Raw genomic sequence first — 27,059 nt, 5'->3', positions numbered from 1 at the left:
TAAGTGCATTTAAGATATAAAATGCCAAAAAAATCCTTAAAGGGTTTGTCTGAGTTATGTAAAACAAATATAGCACTATAAATCAGATGGTGAGTAATACATACATAAGGTAAGAAAGTTTTACGTCTGTGCTTCTAATGGTAGAAGAGGTTAATATTTCCTGAAGAATCCAGTGGGAGGAAGACACAGGGCAAATAGCAGCATCTCCGGTCAGTGCAGGGGGCATGGCCAGCACTGTGATGTCTTGTGTACAGACACAGAGCTGCTCTCTCCTGCATGCCACACTTGTGCACGAATCATCATCAGGTTCTTGGTTCTAGGCTGTTCACTCTTTTTCATCGCAATTCATGTTAGCTCGTCATTCTTCAACCGTTATGTTATGGCTCCGCGAAAGTGTATTAATTCACCAGACAGTTTCTGTTTCATCTGTGGTAAATATACAGTATACTTTGCATACTTTGGACTAAAAATTGGAGATCAAGATAAAGTTTGGGTGCCTCATAAAGTGTGCAAACGGTGTGTTGAGGACCTCCGAAACTGGTTCAAGGGTAAGAAAAAATCTTTCCGTTATGGGATTCCTGTGCTATGGTGAGAGCAAAAAAACCATAGTGATGACTGTTACTTTTGTTCATGCAATGTGAAAGGGTTTAATTCCAAATGGAATTAAACCCAATCATCACTCAGCAATTCGTCCCATCCCCCATGGCACAGATATACCAGTACCCAAGCCCCCTGCTACGTTGGAAGAGATACCTAGCTCCGATGAAGGTGAAGTCATACCTGAACCAGATGATGAATCAAGTTCTGACTTTGAAGATGATACAAGACCAAAATTGTTCTCTCAGGAGGAGTTGAATGATTTGGTAAGAGACTTGAATCTTCCCAAAGATGCCACTGAGTTACTCAGATCAAGGTTGAAAAGCAGGAATTTATTGTTGCCAGGAGTGTCATCTTCATGGTTCAGACATCTGAAAAGGAGTTCATTCCTTACTTCACCCAGGAAGACAAGTTGGTTTATTGCATCGATGTCGAAGGTCTGATGCGTCAATTTAAAATCCAATATGATTCAGAGCAATGGTGTCTTTTTATAGATTCTTCAAAAAGAAGTCTCAAAGCAGTTTGCGGGTACCGCCGTGAACCGGTTGAAACCCACCCCTGGTATGTATGTATGTATGTATGTATGTATGTATGTATGTATGTACTGTGTTTCCTCAAAAATAAGACAGGGTCTTATTTTCTTTTGACACCCGAAATAAGCGCTTGGCCTTATTTTCGGGGAGGTCTTATTATTTTTGAGGTACAGGAGGAAGCGAACAGGGTCACCTCATGGCTGCTACTGTGTTGCAATATTTTCAGGGAGCATTATTTTTGGGGGAGGGCTTATTTTAGCGCATGCGTTCAAAAGCCCAATTGGGCTTATTATCTGGGGAGGTCTTATTTTCAGGGAAATGGGGAATTTGTTTATTTAGCAATAGCAATAGCAGTTAGACTTATATACCCTCTCTTAGCCCTCTCTAAGCGGTTTACAGAGTCAGCATATATTGCCCCCACAGTCTGGGTCCGCATTTCACCCACCTCGGAAGGATGGAAGGCTGAGTCAACCTTGAGCCGGTGAGATTTGAACCGCTGAACTGCAGATAACAGTCAGCTGAAGTGGCCTGCAGTACTGCACCCTAACCACTGCGCCACCTCGGCTCTATTTGTTTTCATACTTTTTAACCACCCATCTCCCTCCTGCAGTTGATTGCAGGAGACCTAAAGCATCTTTTTTTCAATCATTTTTGAAACATGTACAGCTTGACTTTTTTGCACTTTACTAAATTCTGAAATTTACAACATAATTTGATGGTCTTGGCATGACCCTCCAAATTTAACATTATTGTACCTAAAGGTAAAGGTTCCCCTCTCACATATGGGCTAGTCGTTCCCGACTCTAGAGGGCGGTGCTCATCTCTGTTTCATAGCCGAAGAGCCAGCGCTGTCCGAAGACGTCTCCAGTCATATGGCCTGCATGACTAAACACCGAAGGTACAAGAAACACTGTTATCTTCCCACCAAGGTGGTCCCTATTTTTCTACTTGCATTTTTACATACTTTCGAACTGCTAGGTTGGCAGAAGCTGAGACTGGGATTCGAACCACCGAACTGCCAACTTTTCTGATTGACAAGCTCAGCGTCTTAGCCACTAAGCCATCCTTTGTACCTACTTAGATATTAATTTGCTTGAAGTGGTACATTATATAAAATTGCAGTATTTACTTGAGAATTCCAATCATGAGGGCTACTTTAGAAAAAACAGTGTTAGCTTTCAGCTTCTGTTTATTACCTGTCCCAATTGCCATAATGAAAATCTTACACTAGAAGATGGAAGTTGTGGGTGCCCCAATTTTTTTAATATTTTTTTTGTAAATATACTTTTTTTATTTTCCATTTTCATAACATATAATCACATGTATACTATTACATATCCAATATCCTATTGTATTAAGTAGTAATTACATCAGTTCCTCTTGTCATCAATGCCCAGAAAGATAAAAACCCATTATTAGCTCTTCTGCTCTCCATACACCTCTTTCTTCTACCTCTCTCCTACCTCCTTTCTTCCCTCCATCATCCTTTCCTACTCTACTTCCCCTTCCTTTCTCCTTCTCCTCTCTCTACATTCCACTCCTCCTTATCCTCCTCATCTTCCCCCCTTACCCTCTCTGCTATCCCTCTCTTCCCATCTTTCTTCTCTCCTCTGTTCCCCACTCTTCCTCTCATTCACTTGGTGTATTTCAGCTTCTGAGCAAACTCCATTCTATGTTGATGGTATTTATGCTTCCATATCAATATACTTAACATATTTGATTTTTGATTTTAACTTTATTTCTATGCCGCCCTTTTCCCTGAGGGGACTCAGGGTGGCTCACAATTCAGGGGGAGGGAACATATCTTAGTTTTAAAGAAAAAATAAGAGAAGACAGTATACATGTGCAATCATATTACTTTAAAATCTAACACCCCTCCTCAAGCCTAATATATATCCCTCCCAATTTTTGCCCCAATTTTTGATGTCATGCCTAGCAAATGTGGATGGCAAAACTCCAGAAGTCCAGAAGATGGCAACAGAAACATGTAGAAAAGAGTACCTTTGTCTCCAGAGGCAACTCTGATTTTACATCCCTAATCTTATAGTCATATCACTATTAAACAGGAGAGAGAGAGAGAGGAGTAGGTTGCATAGTTTAAAATTCCCCACAGATTCCCTTATTTCCTTGACATCTTAGCAGAACATTTTCAGGAGCTGTTTCCTGTTGTAAGAACTTGATTCACTGCTTTGTGTCATTGCACGAACTCCCTTGCTTTTTAACAGGATATTTTTAGTTTCTGAACTGAAGCCTGCATCCCTGAATGATACTTTATTAAGAGACTATGCTAATATGAACCAAATGATAAACGCTAATTAGTCAAGGAAGTGTAAGTAAACGTGACTTTCCTTTCTCCTAGCTAGCTTAAACTTCTGTTAACAGCATGCACAACAGTCTAATTAGATGCACATGTCTTCAGATTCTGAACCAAACTTGCCATTTGGCAATGCTTGAGTGACATTTTCACATTTTTCAGATTGTTAACTGTGCTTGACTCTAGACAGGGCAAAAAAATAAATAAATCTGAGTATTACAAAACTGGTCATTCTAAGTTAGCCCACCACAGTATTTCTGGTAGTGTAGAAACATCTTACACTGAGTTGAATACTCAGTACTCAGTACACCACTGCCATTTCAGTGTTGAAATCAACTGTGTGAATTGTACATAATGTCTTTTCTTAGACCGAATGTTTAGAAACAGATGATACTAAAGGCACACATAACTTGGGAGGCCTAAGATAACCATCCTGCCCCGCTCTCCCCCACTCACTACTAAAAGAAAAACAAAAATAGTTAATCACACTTGATTAAAGTATAGGCACAATTCATTCTTGTTTTTCCATGCAACATGGTTAAAAGCAGCTCCAAGAAAGTGCTTTTGATTGGAGAAATGCCACGCACGTCTGCTCACTATTCCCATGGTACTGCTTTGGCGTCTGGAAGTAAGAAAAACAGTGTGATGTAGTGATTGTGTTGTTGGATTGAAGTAGGGAGAGCCTCAGCCACAGAAGCTCACTGGGTGAATTTGGACCAATCACTTCCTCTCAGCTTTCTACCTCATAGGGTCACCGCACGTCTTGATTACTGCAACACGCTCTACATGGGGCTGCCCTTGAAGAGTTTTCGGAGACTACAGTTGGTCCAGAATGCAGCCGCGCGAGCGACATCGGGTGTACCTCGGTGCACCCATGTTACACCTATCCTCCGCGAGCTGCACTGGCTTCCTATTGGTCTCCGGACGCGTTACAAGGTGCTGGTTAGTACCTTTAAAGCCCTACATGGCCTTGAACCTGGATACCTGCAAGACCGCCTCCTGCTGCATATCTCCCAACGGCCGATAAGAACTCAGAGGCTGGGTCCCCTCCAGGTGCCGTTGACCAGACAATGCCGGCTGGTGGCCCCTCAGGGGAGAGCCTTTTCTGTAGCTGCTCCGGCCCTGTGGAACGATCTACCCGCAGAGATTCGGACCCTTCCCACTCTCGCGGTCTTCCAAAAAGCCACCCAAACCTGGCTGTTCCAGCAGGCCTGGGGCTGTTGATCCATGAATGAGGTCCAGCCCCCAGCTAAGTCGAATGTATGGTATGTTCCTTTTAAACTGCTCTTGTTTTTTCCCCTATTTGTTATTTTATTTTATCTTGTATTTGTAAGCCGCCCGGAGTCCTACGGGATTGGGCGGCATATAAGCTTATTAAATTACGAATTATTACAGGGTTACTGTTAGGGGGAAATGTTATGCACTCGAACTCCTCAGAGCCAGAGACTAACCCTAAGGCAGGGGCGTCAAACTTGCATCACCATGGCATCATCATGTGATGTACTGTGACTTTTCCCCCTTCGCTAAACCGGGCATGGGCACGTGACCATCCAGCCTGCGGGCCGCAAGTTTGACAGTCCTGCCCTAAGGGCTGATCTGTTTAGTTGCAGGTTCAGGAGTTTGCAGACAACCCACAATAAAGGGCTGATTTGGCAGAAAATCAATGAAAAGAATCAGATGGTGGTGAGGCCCAATCCTGACAGAATAGCAATAGCAATAGCAGTTAGATTTATATACCGCTTCATAGGGCTTTCAGCCCTCTCTAAGCGGTTTACAGAGTCAGCATATCGCCCCCACAGTCTGGGTCCTCATTTCACCCACCTTGGAAGGATGGAAGGCTGAGTCAATGCTGAGCCGGTGAGATTTGAACAGCCGAACTGCAGATAACAGTCAGCTGAAGGGGCTGCAGTACAGCACTCTAACCACTGCACCACCTCGGCTCAACATCCAATCTAGATGTGATGTTAGCTTTGGAGGATTAAGCAGATATGCTTGCTCTGCTCTTCAAGAAGTTAAAGTGAGCAACAATGGTAAATGAACTCAACCTTCACTTGGTCTATATAGGACTGCAACTTGCCAGTTTCACATCTGCATTCCTGCGTGTTGCTTCCAGCTCTGCTTCCTTACTGGTGGCTCTTTAACTCACACCAGCTGACCAAACCTTTTGACCTTTGCCCCTTGGACAATTGTAATCTATGTTTGTCTCTCTGAACTTGCGCTGTGTGACTTTGGATTGAACTCTTATGCAAGGCCTTCATTCTTCTTTACATTTAACAGGACACGCGTGCACTTGGACACCAGGTCTCTGCCTGCAGTTGTGTTAGATTCAGTAGTAAAGCCTTTGTAAATCAAAGTGACATGTGCGCTTAATTTGAAATAGGACAGAAGAGATAAGTTTTGCTCATTTTTTTAATGAAAGAAAGTACTAAAAGCAATAATTGAGAAATGGAAACGGATCACAGATCTTTTGCATTGTATTTGTTTTAGTTCTTCTGTCAGTTCTGAAATTCACCCCTGTGAAACAGTGCCGAAGGTGGCACAGAGCCGAGGTGGCACAGTGGTTAAATGCAGCACTGCAGGCCACTTCAGCTGACTGCTATCTGCAGTTCGGCGGTTCAAATCTCACCGGCTCAAGGTTGACTCAGCCTTCCATCCTTCTGAGGTGGGTAAAATGAGGACCCAGATTGTTGGGGGCAATATGCTGACTCTGTAAACCGCTTAGAGAGGGCTGAAAGCCCTATGAAGCGGTATATAAGTCTAACTGCTATTGCTATTATGATGGTATACATGGAAAAATGGGTAGCCCACGTCAAAGATATAATGTTATGTTACAGGTCATAGAATTTTTTGAAAGCTGCATCTGTGGAGAATTGGAGGTTATATCTGAGAGACCGCCTCCTGCCACATACCTCCCAATGGCCGATAAGATCTCACAGGCTGGGCCTTCTCCGGGTGCCGTCAACCGGACAATGCCGACTGGCGACCCCTCGGGGGAGGGCCTTCTCTGTAGCTGCTCCGGCCTTGTGGAACAACCTACCCGTAGAGATCTGGACCCTTCCCACTCTCTCAGCCTTCTAAAAAGCCACTAAGACCTGGCTATTCCGGCAGGCCTGGGGCTGTTGACTTCACGAACGAGGTCCAGCCCCACCAAGATTGAGTATATGGTGTGCTGTTTTAAACCTGTTGTCTTTTCCCTATTTTTTAACTTTTTTATCTTTTAATCTTGTTCTTGTAAGCCGCCTGGAGTCCTACGGGATTGGCCGGCGTATAAATTTATTAAATTACAATTACAATCTCAAATTGTCACATACTTGAGAAAATAAGACCTTTTTTTATAGATTAATTTTTTTCCCCATTTTTCTTCCCCAATATTCCTTTCAGTTTAGCGACATTTGATACACACTTCTTAGGTGCTTGGTTTTATATGTCAATCACATTTTAATAAAGTCTGAGAAACTTAGTGTGATTGTGTTCAAGGACTGGAGTGTTTATCAAAAGGATTCCTATGAAATTAGCTGCTCTATCTAGCAGCTGGGCAAGCACTTGTGAGCCCATATGGCTTCAAAGGGTGAGATAAGCCACATGTACGAGAGCTCTCAGACTGCTAGTTCGTGAGAGGCAGAAATTCAGAACGAAGCTAAGGAACTCCTGCCTTCCCATTAAGCAGGGGGACGCAACCACCTCTATCACTTTTGGAATGAATGGACGACTATGGGAGTGTTGAGGATTGTGTACGGGAGTGGGGGAAGCCCTTGTGAATTTGCTGCCCTGAGAACTCAAGTAAGTTGATGGGCTCCAGGTAGTATACACGTTGATCTGAAAGGAGTGGAAGAATAGGTTGTAGTTATTCATTTGTTTTTGTTTTTTACCAAACAAAATATTTTACTGGCGCTGCCCTTGAAGGGTTTGACTTCCTGGAGTTGTCTTTCTGGGACTCTCTCTCTCTCTCTGTCTCTCTGTCTCTCTGTCTCTCTCTCTGTCTCTCTCTGTCTCTGTCTCTGTCTCTCTCTGTCTGTCTCTCTCTGTCTCTCTCTCTGTGTCTCTCTCTGTGTCTCTCTCTCTGTCTCTCTCTGTCTCTGTCTCTCTCTCTCTCACACACACACACACACTACCCCCTTCTCTCTCTCTCTCTCTCTCTCACACACACACACTATCCCTTCTCTCTCTCTCTCTCTCTCTCTCTCTCACACACACACACACACACACTACTCCCTTCTCTCTCTCTCTCTCTCACACACACTACCCCTTCTCTCTCTCTCTCTCTCTCACACACACACTACTCCCTTCTCTCTCTCACACACACACACACACTACCCTTTCTCTCTCTCTCACACACGCACACACTACCCCCTTCTCTCTCTCATACACACACACACACTACCCCTTCTCTCTCTCTCACACACACACACACTACCCCCTTCTCTCTCTCTCTCTCACACACACACACACACTATACCCCTTCTCTCTCTCTCTCTCTCACAACACACTACTCCCTTCTCTCTCTCTCACACACACTACCCCTTCTTTCTCTCTCTCTCTCACACACACACACACATACACACTACTCCCTTCTCTCTCTCACACACAAACATTACCCCTTCTCTCTCTCTCTCTACCTCTCTCTCTCTCTCTCTCTCTCTCTCACACACACACATACACAAACACACACACAGACACACACAAACCACTTTTTATATTGCTACATTTTTTGTTATTTTATAAGCCAAAGGGATTTTCCCTCTCAGGAGAGTGGCTTTGCAAGTACAGTTTTGCCAAAGTAATATCCAAGGAATGTTATGTGTTCAGAACTGATTGCAACAGTCGGGAACAGCAAGCCTCTTTCACGAAAAGGAGTTTTGTTGAAGCGCTGCAGAGAGGAGAGTTAAAATTAAATTGACCTGCAGCCAGCTTTGACCGGGGGTGGGGGGTGGGGGCTCTTTATTTATTTTTATTTTTATCTAAAAAAAAAAACTGGAGTAGAGAGTGCTCATGTGGCCTACGCTGTAAATCTAAAGCTAGTCAGGGTCTCTACTTCAACTATAGCTCTCTTTGTGCTTGCGTGCTGCCTAGCGCCCTCAAGGATAAGCGTGGTGGGGAGCTGGCTTCCCCTACTGACACATGGAATGTGTAACGTTTTCAACTTGTTTGGGCGGGAAATAGCCCGGGGTGTATCGCTTTGCTCTGGGGGCTCAAAGCAAAGGAATGACAGTCTGAGCTGTGTTACTGAGCTCCAGCTAACTAAGCTGGATATTTGCACTGCCTGTCGCTTCATCTGCTCTTCTGCTGCATGTTTAACTATCTCCACTTTTCGGACCTTGATGAAATCAATTTTTATTAATGAGGTACAAAAGATAATGCAGGTAGTCCTTAACCTATGGCCACAATTGAGCCCAACATTTATGTTGGTAAGTGAGAAATTTGTTAAGTGAGCTTTGCCCCATTTTACAACTTTTCTTACCACGTTTGGTAAGTGAATCGTTTGCCGTTGTTAAGTTAGTAACGCAGTTGTTAAGTGAATCTGGCTTCCCCATTGAATTTCCTTGTCAGAAGGTTGCAAAAGGGGATAGCAATAGCAATAGCAGTTAGACTTATATACCGCTTCATAGGGCTTTCAGCCCTCTCTAAGCGGTTTACAGAGTCAGCAGATTGCCCCCAACAACAATCCGGGTCCTCATTTTACCCACCTCGGAAGGATGGAAGGCTGAGTCAACCCTGAGCCGGTGAGATTTGAACAGCCGAACTGCCGAACTAGCAGTCAGCTGAAGTAGCCTGCAGTGCTGCATTTAACCACTTTGGGGATACTGCAGCCATCATAAATTTGAGTCAGTTGTCAAGCATCTGAATATAAATCATGTGACTATGGGAATGCTGCAACGGCCATAAGTGTGAAAAATGGTCATGAGTCAATTTTTTCGGTGCCTTTGTAATTTCGGTCATTAAATGAACTGTTGTAAGTTGAGGACTCTCTGCACCTGCTTTGGAAGGGACAACAAAACCTACCTTCTGATAAGGCTGAAGACAATTTTCAAATGCTAATAGCAATAGAAGTTAGACCAATGTTTCTCAACCTTGGCAACTTGAAGATGCCTGGACTTCAACTCCCAGAATACCCCAGCCAGCGAATGCTGGCTGGGGAATTCTGGGAGTTGAAGTCCAGACATCTTCAAGTTGCCAAGGTTGAGAAACACTGAGTTAGACTTATATACCGCTTCATAGAGCTTTCAGCCCTCTCTAAGCGGTTTACAGAGTCAGCATATTGCCCCCAACAATCCAGGTCCTCATTTTACCCACCTCGGAAGGATGGAAGGCTGAGTCAACCTTGAGCCGGTGAGATTTGAACAGCCGAACTGCAGTCAGCTGAAGTAGCCTGCAGTGCTGCACTCTAACCACTGCGCCACCTCGGCTCGGCTAATGGTATTTCTGTTACTGGCCTGGGAGAATGGGAATTTGGAAAATTCCTCCAGCATTTTTATAGTCTTTCAAAATCTTCCCATTCATGATTCCCAATATTTCCTTTCCTTCCCAAATCTGCATATCCGTCATAGCAATAGCAATAGCAGTTAGACTTATATACCGCTTCATAGGGCTTTCAGCCCTCTCTAAGCGGTTTACAGAGTCAGCCTATTGCCCCCAACAATCCAGGTCCTCATTTTACCCACCTCGGAAGGATGGAAGGCTGAGTCAACCATGAGCCGGTGAGATTTGAACAGCCAAACTGCAGTCAGCTGAAGTAGCCTGCAGTGCTGCACTCTAACCACTGCGCCACCTCAGCTCGGCTAATGGTATTTCTGTTACTGGCCTGGGAGAATGGGAATTTGGAAAATTCCTCCAGCATTTTTATAGTCTTTCAAAATCTTCCCATTCATGATTCCCAATATTTCCTTTCCTTCCCAAATCTGCATATCCGTCATAGCAATAGCAATAGCAGTTAGACTTATATACCGCTTCAAAGGGCTTTCAGCCCTCTCTAAGCGGTTTACAGAGTCAGCATATCGCCCCCAATAACAATCCGGGTCCTCATTTTACCCACCTCGGAAGGATGGAAGGCTGAGTCAACCCTGAGCCGGTGAGATTTGAACAGCCGAACTGCAGAACTGCAGTCAGCTGAAGTAGCCTGCAGTGCTGCATTTAATCACTGCGCCACCTCAGGTATCATCCAGTGGTACCTGTAGCACCTCAGCACCTCACAATTTCTATTCTACTATGACTCAGAAGTTTGCAGTGGATTTGTTTTTATTGGCTTACTCTAGATTGAACAAATGAGAGGATGCCATAAGGCTGGTGTTTTCACAATGCAGGGTATCATGTGGAGGAGATGGAAAAGGTTATGAAAGTTCTGTTCATGTTCTTTTGAACGCAGTTGCTTGGTGTGTCATTAAGTAGACGGGGAAAAAAAATAATCCTCCCTGCATTTGAACTCGCCTAGTCAAACAGTCAAACTGGAAACAGGAAATCAGTAGGATCTCGGGGATACAACTGACCCAGGTCAACTAAATACGTCCTCATACCTCTGGATTTTTTTCACCAAAAGTCAAATAGTTTATAGACTCTTGGCAGTTTGGCCAGTGTAGAATGAGTTTAGTCCAAATTTGTATTTGTATTTTATTATTTGTATGCCGCCCTTCTCCGGGAGGACTCAGGGCGGCGAACAATTCAAGGGGGGAAAAAAGGGGAACATAAAAGACAAAATACAAATAATAAAAGTAAACAACAGTCGCACAACCATACATGTCGAGAGGGGAGGGAACTCATCACCCCCAGGCCTGCCGGCAAAGCCAGGTTTTGACGGCTTTTCGGAAGGCCTGGAGAGAGGTGAGGGTCCGAATCCCTGCGGGGAGTTCATTCCAGAGGGCCGGAGCTGCCACAGAGAAGGCCCTCCCCCGGGTAATAGCCAGGTGGCATTGGCTGGTAGATGGCACCCGGAGGAGGCCGACCCTGTGAGATCTAATGGGTCTGTGGGAGGTAATTGGCAGCAGGCGGTCTCTCAAGTACCCAGATCCAATACCATGAAATGATGTTCTTAGAACTTAAAGGCATGATTAATGATGGTTAGTTGAGAATGATTGTGTGAATATATATGATATGAAACTATGACATGTTTTCAATCAATCATCTTTAGGAATTAAGAGAACCAGTTTGGTTCTCCAAGGTACTAAACTACAAACTGGGAGTTTTAGTCCGCTCTTAATCATGAAAGCCAGCTGGGTGACTTTAGACCAGTCAGTCTCTCTCAGCCAATCCTTCCTTATAAGATTGCTGTCATGGGAAAAATGGGAAAAAGGAACATAATGTATATTGCCAGCGCTGTCCAAAGACGTCTTTGTGGTCATGTAGGCAGCATGACTAAACACCAAAGGCGCACAGAATGCTGTTACCTTCCCACCAATCCCACCTTCCTATTTTTCTACTTGCATTTTTACATGCTTTCAAATTACTAGGTTGGCAGAAGCTGGGACAAGTAACGGGAGCTCACTCTGTTATGCAGCACTACGGATTCGAACTGCCAAACTGCCAACCTTTCTGATCGACAAGCTCAGCATCCTAGCCACTGAGCCATCGCGTCCCTTTTAAAACCATAATAAGATTAATTATTGATCTACAGCCTCACTTACACACAAATTATATAGAGAGGCATTTCTTAACCTGGTGCCTTTTGAATGTATTGTATCTTCCACAGATGTCATCGAGAGCAGTGGTGGTGCAGTGGTTAGAATGCTGTGCTGCAGGCTATTTCTGCTGACTGCCATCTGTCAGCAGTTCGGCAGTTCGATTCTGACTGGCTCAAGGTTGACGCAGCCTTCCTTCCGAGGTTAGTAAAATGAGGACCCAGATTGTTGGGGGCAACATGCTGACTCTGTAAACTTCCTAGAGAGGACTGTGAAGGGGTATATAAGTTGAAGTGCTATTGCTATTGCTATCATCCACAACCAGTGTGCTCAGGAGATCCATCTTGTTGGTGATGTTTTATTCTTCGAGCTTGCTGTTCAGCTTCTGAACATTTCATCATCAGGCTAGGTGACATTCTCAGCGGGATGTCAGTTGAAATATAGGTCTTTTTATCATTTCTAGATCCATCTTGCTCTACAACTAGGGAAGAATAAAAAAAACAGTTACCTTGAAAGTATTAAACAAGGAGGACTCAACTTTTCTTCCATCACACATTTGCTGAGGATGAACAGCTCTGCAGGGGAAATCCTTACGGAACATGTCCCATGTTTTGTTGTGCATTTTGTATTTATCAGCATGTAAGCCATCTCAGAAAAGTGGGATTAAAATTGCTGAATATATTTTGGTAGAAGCAGGGGGAAAGGAAACATTAGCAGTGGTGGGATCCTGCCAGTTTAACAACTGGTTTCAGTGATTGCGTGCTTTCCGTGCAAGCTTCATGCACTGTCTGTGTGTGCATAGTTTTAAGAAAGCTTACCTTCTGTGTTACTGCTGAGGAGTAACACATCTGAGGTGCAGCAATCCACTCTGCCACGTGAATCAGCTTGGAAGATATAGGTCAGTGTTCTGAACCCCTCCTCCGTCCAGTAACAAAAGCCGAGACGAGCTTAATTAGAATGTCCTTTAATAACAAGACTTGGCTGAAAGCCAAGCAAACAAACAGATAAGGACCTTGGCAGCAAGTCCGACAAACCTTGGCAGCAATTCAGACAAACCTTGGCAGCAATCCAGCCTGCCAAGTTAGTTACGTTCTCTTTAGTCAATGCGTTGACTTCTGCAAGAAGGGCGTGTCACAAGCAGTCTTTTTTATAGTCTGGAGAGGAGCCTAATGACCGTCAGCTGAGTGCAATTACCTCCTGTAATTGCGTAATTGTTCCTGACGCCGATTAGCTCTTCGATTGCGTGCATCCAGGAACAACTCACTGCTGGCTTCTGGATCACTCTCCCTTGTCTCCTCCCCACTGGTCCAAGGCTCAGGCGCCACCTGGTGGCCAACCAGTCTCTTTGCGCCCTGCTGGGAGTCGGAACCCTGTCCAGGGTCCTCCACATCCTCCAGAGCCGACTCATAGGGCCCCTCGTTGTTGGAGTCTGGTGGCAGCTCCAATGGCTCCTGCTGGGCCACAACAGGTCAGTAAAGCACAGGGGCGCATGGGGCCACCTGAACTTCGGAGCGAACCGGTCGCTCCTAGCTGATCATTGGAGCTACTTGTTCACCCAAACTAGTCCAAACTGGTAGAATCCCACCCCTGAACATTAGTAACAACTGACTGAGATATCTTCTATGGAGTGGACAGCGAATAGGTGTGCTTGCAATAGAACCTATAATTTCAGGTAAGTCTTGGTATGTATTTAGAAAGTTAAGAGTCAGAGGAAGGATAAGCTATCTGTCGCACTTTCCTCCTGAGTCACATACCCAGTTCATTTAGCAGACTAAGGTCAATCTGAGTTAGCCTCAGTACATGGCATGGTAATATAATTTACATACTTAAAATATAAGTATGCCTTCCTCTCATCAATCTTTTGGAATGCAGCTGAGTGGTTTTCTGAAAGCATGTTAGCAATTATGTGACTATTTCCTTCAATAGTGTAACATAGATTAATACAATAGCTCTCAGCGTGAACAGGAGAGGCTTTATTCAAGATTCAAGATTTAATTTATTTGTATGCCGCCCTTTTCCGGGAGGGACTCAGGGCGGCGAACAACTCGAAAGGGGAAAAGGGGATACAAACACAATACACGTAATTAAAATACACAAGAGTCATACAGCCATACAAGTCGAGAGGGGAGGGGAACTCATCAACCCCAGGCCTGCCGGCACAGCCAGGTTTTGACGGCTTTCCGGAAGGCCTGGAGAGGGGTGAGGGTCTGAATCTCCGTGGGGAGTTCATTCCAAAGGGCCGGAGCTGCAACAGAGAAGGCCCTCCCCCGGGTGGTAGCCAGATGGCATTGGCTGGTAGACGGAACCCGGAGGAGGCCGACCCTGTGCGATCTAACGGGTCTGTGGGAGGTAATTGGCAGCAGGCGGTCTCTCAAGTACCCAGGTCCAATACCAATATTAAGGTGTGTAACAACTTTCTTTGACCTGGTGTTCTCACTGTGACTTCAAATCCCAACATGCTGGTTAGGAATTCCATGAGCCTCGATTCCAACACATCAGTAAAAGCATTTGACCATAAAGTCTGATATGTAGTAATTTATCTGCTTTTGGAAAGCTATCAGCCTAAACAAAAGCAATCTATCGTTTCCCATTTGTAACCCTTTTTCTATAGCCATAAAAAAGGAGATTTTTTTTCGTTTTTTTGTACTCTGTATTCCCTTTTAGGAGATACCAAATTTCTCATGATTGCAATTTTCCTATGTAGTCTTTTTAATTTTCATGCATTTGAATGATTTCTTATGAGTTCATCCCCTGCCCCCCTGCTCTTTACCATGGGTATCATGAAGAGGTTGGAAAATACATGTTTTTGTTGGAAATCTAGTTGAACCTCCTTTTTCTACGTTAGGGAAAAAAAAGTTTCACTGAGGGATGGAATATTTTTGTAGGCTTATTTTACCATAGGGTATATATTATTTATCTTTGCTAAACTTGAATTCAAATAGCACACACCCCTCCTTTTCCCCTTAATAAAGCACATGTGGTCTAGTGTGAGATTCTTCTCTTTCTCCTTTCTTTGACACAAGTGTGCTTAACTACAATTGGGAGAAGCTTTGGAATGCTCAAACACTTTTCAAGGGGTTCTCTTATTGGGATGCTAAGATAAAAGTTGGCCTTTTCATTCATCCTTAAGTTCTGCCCACTTGAGCCCTCTTACTTACTTCTTAGGGATATCACACTGACCCCAAGATGTGAAGATAGCTTAATAATACAATCTCCTGCTGGCAGGGGCTTACATGCATTGCAATTCTAGAGTGAGGAAGGAAATCTGCATTAGAATGCATTATTTGGAACAGGTTTGTGGGCTGAGGGAAATAAGAAATGTAATGGAAACTCAAAATGTCAGGCATCTAATCCAATGTGGAGTCTGCTTAATCTCTTCAAAAAAGGTCTTAGAATTTCCAGTGTCTTTATTGCCTGATTCTTTGTGATGGTTAGTAAAGATGGGACAATAGGATAAAGACACAATATAATAGCTAAATCAAACTTCATTTGCCCCCACTAAAGCAACGCACCATTTTTCTACTTTTGGGAACTAGATTAACAGATAAAGATGGATTTTATCCTAGAGTGACTGTAGTACTTTTTTAAAAGGATGGTTTTAGAACATATAAAAATAACAACAGTATATTTTAGATTCTACTTAGGGCTGCCAGATGAAAAAAGAATAAAATACGTTTTATGCCTAGTAGATGAAATCCAAAAATGAATATTATGTTATAGAAAATTCACATTGTATCCCTATTACTTATGAAGCAAAACAACAACGAAAAATAAGAATGACTTACTGTAACAAGGGCTTTGAAGAGATAGATCTTTGGATCACTCCGTTTGTGAAATTGTGAAGTAAAGCCACGTTCAATTTATTATTCTATGTTTAAAAATTATTTGAAAGAGAAATGAAATAATATGGGCAGGTTAAATAAGCTGCCTTCCAGAAATTGTTTTAAATATATATTTTTAAAACAAATAATATTTTTCTCTTTCATTTTTTTACTGCTTACACTTTCTCTGTTTTCTTTACAATATTTTTTAATACGTTTCTGTACTTATAGTTATTTTTCATACAGGAGTGAACATTCTGAATTTGTAAAAAATCAATAAATAAAGTGAAAATGATGTTCATTAAGTATGATGAGAAAAAGGTAGACGTTTTGACTTTGTTACCATAAGCAGAGATTGTAATGAAACTCCATATGTAGATTGTCCTCAACTTACAACTATTCATTTAGTGATTATTTGAAGATACAATAGCACTGAAAAAAGTTATTTATGACAGTTTTTCACACTTATGACCATTGCAGCATCCCCATGATCAAAATTCAAATGACTGGCAATTGATGGTTTATTATATCTTCCTAAAATCATCCAGTAACATTACATCTTCATAACATTTTCTAAATAAAAATTGATTATATTTAATAAAGCTTTTAAACCTCCTCTCATAATATCCATTTATGATGGTTGGTGTGTCCCCGGTGTGTGTGTGTGTGTGTGTGTGTGTGTGGCATGTGATCACATTTTGTAACTTTCTGACAAGCAAAGTCAATGTGGAAATCAGATCCACTTAACAATTGTGTTACTAATTTAAGAATTGCAGTGATTCACTTAACAACCATGGAGAGAAAGGTTGTAAAACGGGGCAAACATCATTAAAAAGTGTCTCGCTTAGCAGCATAAATCTTGGGCTCAATTGTGGCCATATGTCAAGGAATAACTGTACATATTAGCCAAACATTAAAATATTGTAAATAAATGCCACTGTAAAAGTAAATATTGTCTCTTTTCTTTATCTGAAAAGTCGGTTCCACCACAAATGCGCGAACGACAAAAGGGCGCCTGACTAAACCGCGGTGACAAAACCGCGGTGACAAAACCGCGCCGACAAAACCGCGCTGACAAATGAGCGCTGAAGCGCGCCGACAACAGCGCGCCGACAGAAGCGCGCTGTAACATAACCCTAAACCTAACCCTAAACCTAACCCTAAACCTAACACTAAACCTAACACTAAACCTAAACCTAACCCTAAACCTAACCCTAAACTTTACCTTAACTTAAATCGCGCTTCTGTCGGCGCACTGTTGTCGGCGCGCTTTTGACATTGCGGTTTTAGCGCCGCGGTTTTGTTGGCGCGCTTTTGACCTTCGCACTTTTGTCGGGTCACGGAAAAGTCACTATTGCCAGTTCCAGGTAAGCCACGTTCCAGCCATACAATTTTTGCACGCTTGTATGCCTTTTTATTTTGTTCATTTTTCCAAAACATACTAAAATCAACTGCTGGAACAAAAACATACCCTTGACATGCTCCATTTTCTTCATTTGCTTAGGATAAAGTTGTAACGTTTACAGACCAAGTAATTTTATGTCTTCCTTGATGCTGCAAAGATATCCAGGAAGAAGTAAAATTGGCTTGATCTATAAATATTAAAACTTTATCACAAGCAATTGAAGAAAATGGAGCATGTCAAAACTGTGACCCAAATGAATTATGTAAGCATATGTTTCATATTGGCAGGATTCAGTTAGCAATAGTATTCCCCCCCCCCTTTTTTTTGCCTGCCCTTCTATTATTACTGGGGAATTAATTGTCTCAATCTTCTAATGATCTGATAATGAGAAAGGGTGAACAATTTGCACATAAATCTGAAGCAGCATAAAATTGTTTTCATTTTCAAAATAATATGGAATAGACAGTATGAGCTTCAAATTTAATATCTTCCAACACTCAAATCACATATAAAATTATTATAGAGTAACTCAGCTAAAATCCACATAATGCAATAACTTTGTACTGCATGGCTTTAAAATATTGAATTCCAAACAGAAAATTATTCTTATATAAGTTTAAAAGTGCTTCCTACTACACATGCAGTTTTCAACATAGAACTGAATGCTGGTATATCGTGATTCCTTTCCCCATTTTGAAATGCTTATGATAAAAACGCTTCCTTCAAATTCAGATAGGGGTGCCTTGGTTCATTAGCACTGTTGGTTGGAGTTATTCTTTATGCTTTGTGAGATCCTTTCATGTTTTTCTCATGTATCATCTTTTAAGGTTTAATCACAGACCTGAAATAGCATTCTGGTGTTATCCAAAGCATGTAATGGATTAATGAACTCCTCCAGAATCAGTGGTGGGATTCAAAGTTTTTTTTTTTACTGCCGGTTCTGTGGGCGTGGCTTGGTGGGCATGGTGTGACTTGGTAGGTGTGGCTTGGTGGGCGTGGCAGGGGAAGGATACTGTAAATCTCCATTCCCACCCCACTCCAGGGGAAGGTTACTGCAAAATTCCCATTCCCTCCTGATCAGCTGGGACTCAGAAGTCAGAGAATAGATGGGGCGAAGAGAGGTGTGGGGTGGTATTTACATATGTATTTATATATGTATTTACATATATATATATATGTTTTCTGAGGTTTTCACGGGTGTTAGTATGTAGGTCTTTGGTTATTCGGGTTTTGTCCCGCATAGAATTAGAAGTGTCTTGGCGACGTTTCGACAAAGTCTCATTCGTCATCTTCAGGTTTCGTGCTTCCAGGAGCAATGTGACTATCCTTACATGAAACACAAACCCCCACCAATCAGAACATACCTCCACCCAATCAGAACACAGCCAAGCTCCCACCCAATCAGCTCAACCCCCCACTGGCAGTTAAAAGGAAGAAACAGCCGAGATCTCACATTGCTCCTGGAAGCACGAAGCCTGAAGATGACGAATGAGACTTCGTCGAAACGTCGCCAAGACACTTCTAATTTTACGCGGGACAAAACCCAAATAACCAAAGAGACAGACAGACAGACAGACAGACAGACAGACAGACAGACACACACACACACATACACACACACATATGGGTGATGGTGGTAACTTGGTTAGAAGTGACTTGGATTTGATTACCTTTGTATCATTGTCATTTAGTGCTGGTTATCACATAGTTTGTTAGATAGAGATAAAAGCTTTTCACCAAACAAACTGAATCTCCATTTGTATGCAATGTGAACGCCGGTGTATACTGGGAATATGGTATAGTTATTAAAAACACAGGTTGGTGATAATACCATTTAATAGTTGTTTATGTGACAAGCATCTCCTCTTATGAGATTCTATGAACTAAGAATTAATGAAGAATATTGATTTAAGTAAAATGTATGCTGATGATCAGGGGGAAATGAGATATGTAAACTCCAAACTAGACTTTGAATCTTCATATTCACTATCAATAGGATCTTTATATTTGTGAAGAGAGGTCATTTTATTCTAATGAAATCACAAAAAGTTAATCTCAAAAGAGAATTTACTTTATAGTTCTGATTTAATAACTTCTCATGGAGTTATATAAGTTTGAAGGCAGAAGGTTCCAGTTATTCAAAATACATTGCAGCAGTGTTCAATATTTTCAAACTTTGCTTGAGATGGTTGCAGGAAAAATCTACATTTGTTAAATTAGTTTCTCTTTTTGCACCAAAGCCAAAAGTTTTATTAAGGCTGACTGGAAAAAAAAAACTGAGTGCCGGGTGGTTTTTGATGTGAGTGATCTCAGACTCCTCTTGATTTGTTTAGGCTTTGATAAAGAAGTGGCCTTTTTGAGAAATTGGGCCGAATCAAGGGCCCTTCAGAATTTTTCTTCAAATATTCTTCAGAAACACTAAGACTGCCAAATATTATCAAGCTCTGATAAAGGGGACTCCTAAAATGCTTTGATTCAAACAGACTTTGAAATACAATTGATCTGAAGTTGTTTCTCACCACTTAATTTATTTTATTTCTCAATTTTATCTGGGATGTGTTTTATTAATAACTCTTCTGGTTTTGCAGTTATTGACTTAAAGGATAGGTTTCCTTTAACTTGGGTGAAGCATACTTGTGTGCACAAATAAAGCTCATTTTAAGTAGTATGAATGAAACTAATTTTAAATAGTACGACTGAACTGTAAATCCAGGAGCCAGTAAGAATTGGTCCATAGCCAAAATTATGTTTCTAAGGATCTTTTTCCTGAAATAGAAGCCCAAGACAAAAATCTTTTAAACAGAATAGCATCACAATTTGGCTCTGGACCAATTCTTACTGGCTACTGGATTTACAGTTTCAGTCATATATAATAATCTTCTTGTATTGTTGGTCCTTATTGGTAAGGGGTAAGTATGAAGCTGTAATACGAGAAATAGCAAACAGTCTTTAAGATTAGTAACCATTGCTAATCCAATTTTTTATGAATATGTTTAGTTCCTTTTTTAAAAAAATAATCCAAACTGGTAGCCAACAAAATATGTTACAATTTAACTTCCTTAGTTGGTCCAGTTCTGAAACTCTCTGCACTTAGTCTTAAGGATGGAACATTGCAGAGGTGGGTTCCTACCAGTTCACAAGTGTTTCAATCATCCCATTTCAAATACACATTTAGAAAAGCTAAATGTCATTAATAGATATATGCATTTTCAGTATACTACTATTGTGGTCCTTAGCATACAAATTATTTGGAATGCTAAATTAATTAATTGCTTGCATGAACTTTCAGTTCTGGTTTAACAATCTGCCTGATGGCTTTTGAAGAATAAGAAAGTTTCTTCTTTTTTTTTTTGGTAAAAAGATTTTTATTTTCCATTTTTTCATTTTCATACACTCACATATATACTGTGCATAGCCGGAGCCGTACAACATTAAACAATAATCGCAGCAATTCCTCGTCAACAATACCCCCCAAAATAGAAACCCAATATACCTCTTCCACTCTCCATACACCTCTTTCTTCCGCCCCCCTCCAACTTTCTATCTTCCCTCCATCATCCCCCTCTACCCTACTTCCCCTCTCCCTCTGCCACTCCTCTCTCGCGATCCACTCCCTCCCTTCCTTCTCACCCTCCCTCCCATCCTCTCTCCCGCCCTCTCTACCCATCTTTCTTCTTGATAAGATTCTATATTGCTATTTTGTCTCTCTCATGTTGGTTGCTCTTCTAGATTGTTGAAGGGTTCAAGGAAGTCGATCTAAAGCAGTGGAAAGACAGGGTCATATCCAATAGTGAAACTGCAAATGATAAGCGACTATGCACGCATCTATCCAAACCTTGGAAAGATCATTGTGACAGATATTGGCTGGTGCTTACGCAAAAACAGCTGCTATGTCAGTGACATACCGAAGGTTTCTGAGATCTTTTGAAGACTGGCTGGTCCTTCAAAAGGCAATAAAGAACCAAGAAAACTTCAGTACTTGAGAGACCGCCTGCTGCCAATTACCTCCAACAGACCTATTAGATCCCACAGATTAGGCCTCCTCCGAATTCCATCTACTGGCCAATGCCGATTGGCTACCACCCGGAGGAGGGCCTTTTCTGTGGCTGCTCCGGCCCTCTGGAACGAGCTCCCTGTGGAGATTCGGACCCTTACCACCCTTCAGGCTTTCCGCAAAGCCCTTAAAACCTGGTTGTTCCAACAGGCCTGGGGCTGACGAGTTCCCCGCCCCCACTCGAATTGTGTGGTTGTTGAGTGTTTTTAAATTGTTGTAGTTGTTTGTCTGTTGTCTTTTTCCTCCTGTTTGTATTCCCACCCCCCTTACTTGGTTTGTGAGCCGCTCTGAGTCCCTCTGGGAATAGGGCGGCATAGAAATGCAATAAATCAAATCAAATCAAATTAGTAAATTTAGTGAAATTTGTGCTTTTCAGAAAGTTATTCATAGAACATTCTTGATACATGGATATCAAATCTGATCTTAGTGTTCTCCTATTTGGCTTCTATTAACATTTCATATTTTGGCAAAAGAGGTTCAAATAGCCAGAAAAGTAATATTAATCATAATGTACAGATACTTCAGATCTTAATACACCAAAAATCCAAGTTTCCTACTGAAGCATTTTACTTGTGGAAAAATGCCACTTTTTAGTGATGCCATCAACCAAATTATCAACAGCATATAGTAGAACACTTTAACACTTTGTTTGCCAATTTAATGTTGGAGAAATACTTAAGAGGGACAGGGAGATTTTACTCTGATATTTTCTCCATGATTATTCAGGAAGGACTTTATTTGAGATATACAGGTATCTGCTATGATGATGTTACAATGAGAAATCTGGCATGTTGACATCACCATACATGTTCTGCAATTTCATAGTTCTCTACTGTGTTGCACATTAGTACATAAGGGATAGAATATGCATTGTGACAACATAATGTCTCTTTTTTTTTCATTTGTACTTTTTCTGCCTGCTCTTTATCTGGATGCCCATGTTAAGTTACAATGTGAGCCAAAGTGAACCATTCAGGTATTGACACTGCTAACATCAGTGAAAGTGTGCAGATCATTTACATAATCACAGTTTCCTAAAGTAGCCACAATTGGCTTTGTATAATTGCATTAAGCCAAAACCAGACACATTACATTACAGCTTGTTGTGATATACAAATGTACTCATTAAATTAAGATAAGGGGGAAAAGAAAGAACATGAGTTTTAAAGAAATGTATCTTAGATTCCTGGATATTGAGGGAGTGAAATGGGAGAAAGAAAAACGTAAGATCCGATAATTCTTATGCAGCTTTGCTCAATGCAGCAGTAAATATAAGAAATGTCTATGACAAATTTTGGTCTGCGAAACTCTGATCCGTAAGATGGTTTACAGTTCCCTTTCAGCAAAAAGTGTGCCATTTTCAAATCTTCAAGTATATCTAATTTATAAAATTCTTGGTGCATTTCAAGCACGTAATAAACCTTTTGCATGATTCAGATTGTTTTCTGTTGTCAATTGTGGTTTGTGTAAGTGTGTGTGTGTGTGTGCATTGTTCATGTGTTGGAACTGATTCTATCTCCCCCCACCACCCTATTTAATCTATTTATCCAAATGCTCTTGCAAAAAAATTAGATCTAATGAGGTTTATATATGGATTCTTTTGATGTTTTGTTTATCTGTGGCTCACATGAAGGCCTGGACGACTAAATGGTATGTTGTTGCCATTCTCTTCATCTTTACTAACTACAAAATCAGTGTGGTGAGCATGAAGCTTGGCAGGAGTCTTAATAACTGGTTCGTGTGTTCCATGAACTGTTAGGCTGATACCTCAAATTTTCAAAAAACAAACAAATTAAAAACTCCTGGCCTTTCCAGAGCTTTATACTGCTTTCCCTGAGCCCTGGGCTGAACCAGGAGAAGAACCTTGCAGAAGAACCTAAAGAAGTTTCTTTTGAACCTCAGTGTGAAGTGAGCTATGCAGGTTATTCCTCCTGCTCTCTGAAGTCTTCAGCTCAGGAAAACAAAACAACTGCCAAAGTCAGCTTTGACTCCTCCTGCGATCTACTTAGCCCAACAAAGAAAAATAAATTGAAGGTTCCTCAGAGCGATTTAGCCAGCTTGCTGGGCACAGCAAGGAAGCCTCTGTGAAACTAGATGTGCATTTGCACTTATCGGTGTATCTTTTAAAAAGTTGTGAAAAGAATGTTATGATACTGCTGGCTGATCTCAAGGGATAATTAATTGCTGCTATTTGAACAGCTGCTAAGTATGCTAACTTTTTTTTTTACAGGCTTCACCAAACTAAGATCATTTCCTGGCATCTTTGTCCATCTATTCAAACTTCTCCAGATTGTTTATCCCTGTATAAAGCAGATGCCCATATTTAAACAATTTGTTGATTCTGGAGCAAGAATGAGATTAATTCCTTCATTATAAAAGACAATGCTGTCCACCATCGGAGCTAACTTACTATCACTATTCTGATAGAAGTGGGGTAGCATTTGCAAGAGATGCCAATTCAGTTTCCACCCTTTGAAGCTAAAGTTGCTGATAAGCACCATGTGGGATGCATCAGGCTAACAGTGTGAACCTGCCTTGTTAAATGTTTTAGGTTTTTGATCCAAGATCTGAAGCAGCTGACAACTCCATTAGTGCTTATTTCAGATGATGGTATCTTTTCATCTCTATCATTCAGGAAAACACATGTCTGTCCATCTTAAAATTCTTTAAGCTCCTTAAGGCAGCCACTTCATACGGGCAGTATCCCGTACGATCTATTCATTTTAGATGAGAGTATTGTCCCATTTAATTAATTCATGCATTTTCCAAAATGAACATACTGTAGCAATGCCTTAATTTGAGCTAGATTATTTTTTTTAAAGAACAATTTAAAGTATTGTTGCCCCAAAGCACAATAGCCAATGGATGAAAATAAAACAGATTTGAATGAACATACCATGAAGAAAGAAATTGGAGAAAATTTGCCATTGTCACTTTCCTTTTGTGAAAGGGAGTGTGTGTGTGTGTGTGTGTGTGCGTGCATGCATGTGGTGGGTTTCAGGTGGTTCGCGGCGATGCCCGCGAACCGGTTGGTCGGCGAACCCGGAAGTAAGTAACTTCCGGGAACGCCAAACAGTCCACCCGCCTGCGCGTGTTTCTTACCCGGTTTTCACGAGTTCTGCGCTTCCACGCATGCGCAGGACACATACAGGAGCAGCTGGAGCATCGCACAGACGTTAGTACGCATGCGTGCACTGCGTGCGTGCACGAGGACACCGCCGGCCCCGTTCCAACCGAACCGGTTGGAACGGGGCGAGAAACCCACCCCTGGTATGTATGTATGCATGCATGCATGTATGTATGTATATTTGAAGAAACAATTCAATATTATTGTCTAGTGTTCTTAAGATTAAATCTTTCAGGACAAAAGATTCTGACATCAATAGTTTAGAATGGTTTATATATTTATTTTCATGCATACAAAATGGATGGTAATTGAATTTAATTGAATCAAATAAGCAATCAATTACCTGATTATGCATCTTTTTATTTAAAATCCTTGGAGGACCATTTATTTGGAATTTTATCTCAATCACCTTTAAAAAAACTTACTTTGCTTATACAGATAGTTCTCACTTACCAACCACAATTGGGACTGGCAACTCCAACACTAAATGATGTGGCAATTAAATAAAATGTCACATGACTGTGCCCAACCTATAGTATCAGTTTGCCAGTTCTAACTGCAGCTGTTGCGCAGATAATCATGGATCGTTAAATACAATATCATGTCACAGGGACTTATAACTTCCTGCAAGCTTCCCCATTGACTCGGTTTATCAGAAGCCCACTATGAAGGTCACAAATGGCGATCACGTGACTGTGGGATGCTGCCACCATTGTAAATGTGTGCTACTTGCCAAGCATCTAAATCACATGATTGTGGGTACACTGTGACAGCCACAACTTCATTATCTGGTCCAGAGGTGGGTTCCTACCAGTTCGCACCTATTCAGTAGAACCGGTTCATCAAATCTACCGAACCGGTTAGAAGAGGTTCCACCAGTGGACCCGGAAAGCAGGCCACACCTACAGAAGAGGTTCCAAAATTTTTTGAAACCCACCACTGGTCCTTGGATATGATTATTCTACACTATCATGCTCATATTTATAAAACTCAGTGCCTCTGTGAAAGGTAAGGATGGCTACTGCGTTTGTGGTGCAATCAGAACATTGCGTGTGTTGAAGTTGTTTTAACGCAAACCAAAGATGCCTTTTGAAAAACAAGTTTACATCATATTCTTACGCATGCCAGTGCTGTGTGTGGGATAATTTAAGGTGGTTCTGACAAGTGTTGTCGCATCTTCATATTCGGTCACATGGGCGGCAAGCCACTCCCATCTGGTCACACGGGCAGCAAGCCCCTCCCACAAAGGAGGCCACACCCACAGAGAAGGTTCGAACAATTTTTGAAACCCACCACTGAACTGGTCATAACTTTCAGTGTAATCATAACTTTGTCACTGAAGGAGTGATTGTTAAGCAATGATTACCTGGAAATGGCTGGCCTTCTCCAATTTTATGGTGTTGAGGCTGCAATGTCCATTTGTCTAAAATGACTGGAAATTCTGGTTAAAAAAAACACCAATTGCAAGATAATTTACAAAAGAAACTGTTATTTGTCATGTTCTCTTGCAGTTGAACAACAAGATTCAGGGGTTAGAAATATGCATGCTTTTAGCACCTTCCATGATAAATCATAAATAATGTTATGCTAATTGCATTCTGCTTCATATTATAAGTGTCAAACACATTTTTTTCAAATGGAAAATAAAAGAGATTACACTAGCTTTTAAAAATTTAGAGAATTTGCCTAACCATTAGTTGTATGACCAATGTATAAATCTATTTTATTTTGAATGATTAATTTTGCGCTTTTAGGTTACGGTATTCTGTTCCCAACAATAATGTAGAATCCTAACTAAGGTTTTTTTTTTCCTCCTGTGAGAAATCAATTACTTAGTATCGTTCTTTGAAATGTACATTGATGAAAATGTTTCAGTGAGAACACATTATAATCTCACCCAGAGACATAAAGAGTGCATTAACTATTGAAAAATTAAATTACTTGTGTGCAAATCATCCAAAACAGTAATTAAGCAATCAGCTCAATAACAACAGCTAATCCAGCAATATTACCTTACATAGTTTACCTCCCAGACACTGATGCAACCAGATTTTTTACAAAAGAATTATTAGAACCATGTTTTACCTGTTAAAAACTGCTGCAACTTGTAAACATTTGTCCATCCACCCACTCATCTTCTTTAAAGCCACTATAAAGATTATGCAGCCCAAATAATAAGATGCACTAACTTTCTAATCTTTTTAATATGCAGAATAAAGTGCTCTTTACCTGACACCATGGTCTTCAAATATCATCAAGCAATATATTGTAAAAATGGGAACGTCTTGGGATTATTGAAAACTAATAATAATTGTAATACCAACTTTCTTTCAGGTAGATTGATGGGCTAAGGTCCATCTTTAAAATGAGGGTTGGATTGATAATCTGGTCAATTCTAACTTTCTTAAAGTTCAAATTCTATCGTATTGCAGACTACTTCTCTTAAACCCTAGGTGATATTGAAAACCATTGAACGAAAGATCCTCCTGCCACATTAAATCGGTTGCCATTTTTCTGGCATGGGAGATCTTTGAGTTTATCTAATAAGGAGAAGAAAGCTACCCTAAATAATAGAGAGGGAGCTATATTTGGCATGATTTTA

This window comes from Thamnophis sirtalis, unplaced genomic scaffold, assembly GCF_051295495.1.
Source record: "Thamnophis sirtalis isolate CommonGarterSnake01/CBP01778 unplaced genomic scaffold, rThaSir2_p1.2 scaffold_11, whole genome shotgun sequence".
NCBI lineage: Eukaryota > Metazoa > Chordata > Lepidosauria > Squamata > Natricidae > Thamnophis > Thamnophis sirtalis.
Note: the sequence above shows the minus strand (reverse complement) of the source record.